General features: G+C 46.8%; 3 non-coding genes across 3 annotated transcripts; all 3 read right to left on the bottom strand.

The window, feature by feature from the left end:
- Positions 1 to 3,698: 3,698 nt before the first annotated feature.
- Positions 3,699 to 3,771, bottom strand: TRNAR-UCU (transfer RNA arginine (anticodon UCU)). The gene has a single exon. It is a non-coding gene; the product is annotated as a tRNA-Arg (tRNA).
- Positions 3,772 to 4,311: 540 nt separating this feature from the next.
- Positions 4,312 to 4,384, bottom strand: TRNAR-UCU (transfer RNA arginine (anticodon UCU)). Its single transcript has one exon. It is a non-coding gene; the product is annotated as a tRNA-Arg (tRNA).
- A 725-nt stretch (positions 4,385 to 5,109) lies between these two features.
- Positions 5,110 to 5,182, bottom strand: TRNAR-UCU (transfer RNA arginine (anticodon UCU)). The gene has a single exon. It is a non-coding gene; the product is annotated as a tRNA-Arg (tRNA).
- Positions 5,183 to 5,679: the final 497 nt, after the last annotated feature.

Below are 5,679 nucleotides of genomic sequence, written 5' to 3'. Positions count from 1 at the left end.
AGAAATGTCGGACGTACATTAGCAAGCACCAATGTAAGGGCTGGTGGTTGCGATCTGTGCCGGTCTGTTTTTTTAACACAATATTTTTCTTGCAGGCAAGGTTAACACTTGAAACCGTGCGTGAGTATTTGAAAAAAAAACACCACGTTCACTTTCCACGTTTTGGCTGCATCGGGACGTCCTATGTCCGAGGGTAACCAGAGCACGTCACAACAACAAATGCGGAAACATATTCTGGGCACGGCGCTTCTGGACGGGGAAACACGCCGACTGAAATTACGTTTTTGCGCGAACCAGCCTGATATGCCTTCATGTTCCCGACAGTGCTTAGTTCGTTTTGCTTGTTGTAATGGACAGCGTAAATCCGAGTATAGGTTAATCATGCGTCTATAAAGGTTTCTTGTGGCGTGATTTTGCATTTTGTTTTTGCGCCGCAAGCACTGCCTCCATCAAGAAATTATCTTACAGGTGTAAACAGGTATGTTGTTTCGGTTAGATGGGGCGCATGAGTTTAAACTAAAAATAATAAACGTAGAAAAATGCGGACTCTTGTGAGCGTTTGCCACGGAAAGCAAGCGATGATGACGGCTGTTAGTTGAGGCGTTTGCGATTCCTGCAACTGGGAGTACCCGCTGTTGCGCGTTGCTATGTGTGATGATACGGCGGGCAACCTGGCTGCTATGCGAAATAGCGACTCTTGAGTGAGATGTTGGAAGGACGCTGGGGCCGAGAGGTGTACACTTTCTCAGTCCTGAAGCGCGTTACCACAATATCATATTAGAGTACGAGACCCCTCGTGGAACACAGCAACATGCCACCGGACCGCGTAATGGATACACGTCAACAACCCCTGTGAGCTAAAGTTCGGGGCCAAATGAGGAAAGTGAGACTAGCAAAATGAATGAACGCAAGCTCCAAGACATTCGTTCTAACTATGTACAGCTGCATGATCACAGAAGTCGAGGATTCTTCTTACAAAAATACACGGTGGTCGCCAATGAGAAGTCTGCTGCAGTGTGCTGAGTACCCGGCTGCTAGCTTCTTAGTTCACTGAAGGGCTCAATCCCACGTTACCTTTGTGGCCGAGCCGAAGAATCGATACCTGATATTGTTCTCTAGCGCTTGACGATAACCCCACGTCTACCATCTCCCATTCTAGCATATGTACCTGTGGAGGCCGGGCTCCTGAATATACTTGCAAGGCAAGCAATCCCACTGGGAGGCCATTGAATAAGCAAAGCAAATACTTGAGTTTGGTGATGGGCTAACTTGGAGAAGAGGCCCCTTCGACCTGTGAATATTACCACTCCCCCGGTGTTTTACAGGATCGCGACAGCATTTTCTGTGTCTCCTTCTGCTTTTCTTAGAGTGCCACATACAAAGGGTTCATCGGCATCATCATCATCATCATCATCATTATCATCATCATCATGTAGATAAGAAAGCATTTTAATGCCATTAAAATGGCTAAAGTGGTGCTCTCCCCTGCACTACGCATACAAATGTCTGCATTGCTTTCACTTGCGTACATCAGCCGTAATCCTTTGTCGGAAATATTTAGTACTATGCCTTTCTTATTTATTGTTCTTAAACACACTTAATCCCCTCAAACGTTGCTGCAGTATGCGAGTTTTCTTTAAAATTATTTCTTTGATCGTTTGCAATGCGCATTCCTAAACTTTTTACACTGCGATAGGTACAAGCTTCAGCACCTGCATTCAAGAGACATAAGCAAAAGCATAAATATCGTGTCTCGCAGTCAAACCGCCAATGTATTGTGAGATGTCTGGATCATCTAGCGGCCAGTCACACGAGGGAGCTGCCGGCAAGGGAAGATCAGTTTTCGTGATGGCGGGCATACTGGGGGCTTCCATCTCACGCTTTCAAGGATGCAACCGCAGGAAAAACGATAAGGCGTTTGGCATAAATGTGAATACACGTATGGCGTTCCGCGCGAACTGTTAGAAAAGCTGGCTGTTGTGTCAGTTTTGGGATTGAGAACAACATTCCACTAACGTGAGTGCATCGCTGCAGCAGAAACACACGGCTAGAATGTGGATGGGTGTCTTATGAGAATATTGCTTTCTTTCAGTCAGGGTTCGTTGAATTAGCCACTGACAGGATGCCCGTCGTTTTAGTGAAACATGTCAATGGCCCTGACATCGTACTAACGTTCCCTTAACGTTTCCCTAAATTTTCAGCCAAGAATACACAGAGTAATGCGTCGTCCGATCTTTGAGTTAGTGGGCGTGTACCGCTTGGAGGAGACCGACCATGTTCTCAGTCCTTTGACTAGCGCTGTGGCTTTGATGAAATGACTCGCGTGGTGACACTACCAAGAAAACGAACCGTCAGTGATTCCGTGGTTGCTTAAGTAATTTGGTGCATTGATCACTATAATTTGCATCCAGTATGTCGAGTATGTCCGCCTATACGTGTTAAGATTTGCAGTCGATCAGATTGCGCAGAAAGTTTATTCGTCCTAATATTTCAATAGCACTTGCTCTAATCCAGTAAGCTGTAATTGTTATTTGTACAAGTTAGCTGCTGTAAACAGTTTCGTTTGTCACATGGCGATTCCTAACGATTTTAAATGCCAGAATTCAGCGTCATCCTCTGAGCGAAATTTTGTTTAAGCTTGGCAGGAAAGAACCTACGCCCAGTCACCCAATGTCTGGCAGTGAGTGACCGTCAAAGGCGACGATTACATTGGTGTTAATGCCCTTATCATTTGCCAGCTTAGTGAAAGCAATGTACCAACACTATATGTACTGACACTTACACGGGCAGATCCACTACAAATTCAAATTCAAAACATGCACAATCCATCAATTGGTACAACGGGGCTGGTATTTTCCTCGGAGCTCCTTTCCACATTCGCGTGCTTACACTACGCCTGTATCATTTTCATATTTCAATGCGGCACAACATGCTTCATACAGGCTTCTCAAGTGCTGACGAGCAGAAGAAGGGTATCTCATGCAATCTTATTTCTAATTCATACTCAATGTAACAGCAGCAAGCTTTATCTACAAAAAGCTCACTGTGGTAATTGTGCACATGCACTATTGACCGATACACTATTGACTAATGTGTCCCGTGCCGCGGCACCGGAGACAGAAGGGTGCTCTGCCCGGGACAAGAACGAGAGCCAGGTCTTCCGGGAACCGAAGCTGATGTGGTAGGTCATCCGCTGTCATTCCGAGCTTGAGTTTCAGGAACACAGAGCTTGTCGTGGATCCTTTGTCGTTGCAGCCTTGTACTTTCCACTTCTCCCTCGTCAGTTTGGTCACTCTCCCTAACGGTGCCAACGCTGTTCAGGTGTCTTCATCAGGAAAACCGTGCAGCAGCCAGAAAAATTTGAGCCTGCCACCCAGGTTGCACGGGTCAATGACCACTCATCGATGTTCTTTCACAAAATATGCTTCAGCATCAAGTGTCATCTTTTTTCCCACCTCGTTCGAGAAAGTTACGGCCCACACATGATTCATCTGATAAGCCCCAAGGGCCTTCATTTCCGGCAGCAGCATCAGTCTTGAAAGCGCGTCTCTGAAGTGCTCAACACGGTGAGGCCATGCTTTAACTTCAAGATGGATAAAAATAGCGTTCAAAACACTAGCACCTGAAGGCAGTTGTGGTAGAGTGATGGCGCACAGAGCTACAAAACAGAATAAATTCACGCTGCACGAAAGAGGCAGCATCCCTGCCGGGGTTCGAACCCGGGACCTTTGGATTAGAAGTCCAACGCGCTATCCACTGCGCTACAGGGACCACACGTACGCAGCCATGCGGGCGACTGTCCCGTTCTTAGGCTCACAATGAAATCTGAGATACGTACGCGTACAGAGAGTTGCTGCTTGCATACTATAGAAGACAACCCCCACCAGTACCAACTGTTTGGCAACTGCGCCCCCTCCCCTACCGCCTTCATTACGTACCTTTATTATGATGTTACCTTGCTGGATACATAATGAGTTATGCTGTTACCTTGCATTCAATACAAAGGAAAAATTACAATTCCGTTCTGTGGTCTTCTGCGCTATAAACATGATATGACCTTTAGATAGACCGCAGTTAGACACTCCATCTTAATTTTGACTACCTGATGTTCTTTAACGTGCACCCGATGCAGGGTACATGGGCGTTCTTGATTTTCGCTCTTATCGAAACACGGCTGACGTGGCCGGGGTTTGATCCCACGCCCTGAGGCTCAGCACAAATAATAAAAGTGAATTCTAATGCAGCCCTCTGTACAGTGGTGGCACACAGAGCTACAAAACAGAATAAATTCACGCTGCACGAAAGAGGCAGCATCCCTGCCGGGGTTCGAACCCGGGACCTTTGGATTAGAAGTCCAACGCGCTATCCACTGCGCTACAGGGACCACACGTACGCAGTCATGCGTGCGACTGCCCCGTTCTTAAGCTCACAGTGAAATCTGAAATACGTACGCGCACAGAGAGTTTCTCCTTGCATACTGTAGAAGACAACATCCACCAGTACCAACTACTTGGCACCTGAGCGCCCGCCCCCCCCGCCTCCTTCTTTACGTCCCTTTGTTATGCTGTTACCTTGCTGGCCGGCCACGGCGGCCGCATTTCGATGGGGGCGAAATGCGAAAACACCCGTGTGCTTAGATTTAAGTGCATGTTAAAGAACCCCAGGTGGTCGAAATTTCCGGAGTCCTCCACTACGGCGTGGCTCATAATCAGAAAGTGGTTTTGGCACGTAAAACCCCATAATAAAATTAATTAATTTACCTTGCTGGATACATAAACTATTATGTTACCTTGCATTGAATAAAAAGTAAAAATTACCATTCCGTTCTGTGGTCTTCTGCGCCATAAACATATGATCTTTAGATAGGCCGTAGTTGGACACTATGTTAATTTTGACTACCTGATGGTCTTTAACGCGCACCCCGATGCAGGGTACATGGGCGTTCTTGCATTTCGCACTCATAGAAACGCGGCCGACGTGGCCGGGGTTTGATCCCACGCCCTGAGGCTCAGCACAGATAATAAAATTGCATTCCAATGCAGCCCTCTGTACAGTGGTGGCGCACCGAGATACAAAACAGAATAAATTCACGCTGCACGAAAGAGGCAGCATCCCTGTCGGGGTTCGAACCCGGGACCTTTGGATTAGAAGTCCAACGCGCTATCCACTGCGCTACAGGGACCACACATACGCAGCCATGCGGGCGACTGTCCCGTTCTTAGGCTTACAGTGAAATCTGAAAAACGTACGCGTACAGAGAGTTGCAGCTTGCACGCTATAGAAGACAACACCCACAAGTACTAATTACTTGGTAGCTGAGCGCAACCATGCAAATATGAATACAATACAAATATGAACAAAACACTGCGAGAAAAAAAGTAAGAGCGTCAGCCACTCTGATGCTGACGCGAGGTATTTAAAAGCACTTCATAGATGCCAGCTCATCTAATACTGAAATCCAGTCGTTGTCCACGTTCCTTGCCTTGTACACTTCCCGCATGAGGGCCATGCTCTTAATAATGTTTTCCCTTCAAGACTGAATCTTAACATGATCATGACGTATCGCCATTCGTGTTTTCCATAGACTGTGCAGACACAATAACATGAACATTTCATGAGGGACTCTATCATCAAGTGATGTAGGGAGAAAGCGGATCCCGTACGGCGTCACCGGTCGCT

This window comes from Dermacentor andersoni, chromosome 4, assembly GCF_023375885.2.
Source record: "Dermacentor andersoni chromosome 4, qqDerAnde1_hic_scaffold, whole genome shotgun sequence".
NCBI lineage: Eukaryota > Metazoa > Arthropoda > Arachnida > Ixodida > Ixodidae > Dermacentor > Dermacentor andersoni.
The sequence above is the reverse complement of the archived record's forward strand: the minus strand, read 5'-3'. Positions and strand labels throughout refer to the sequence as shown.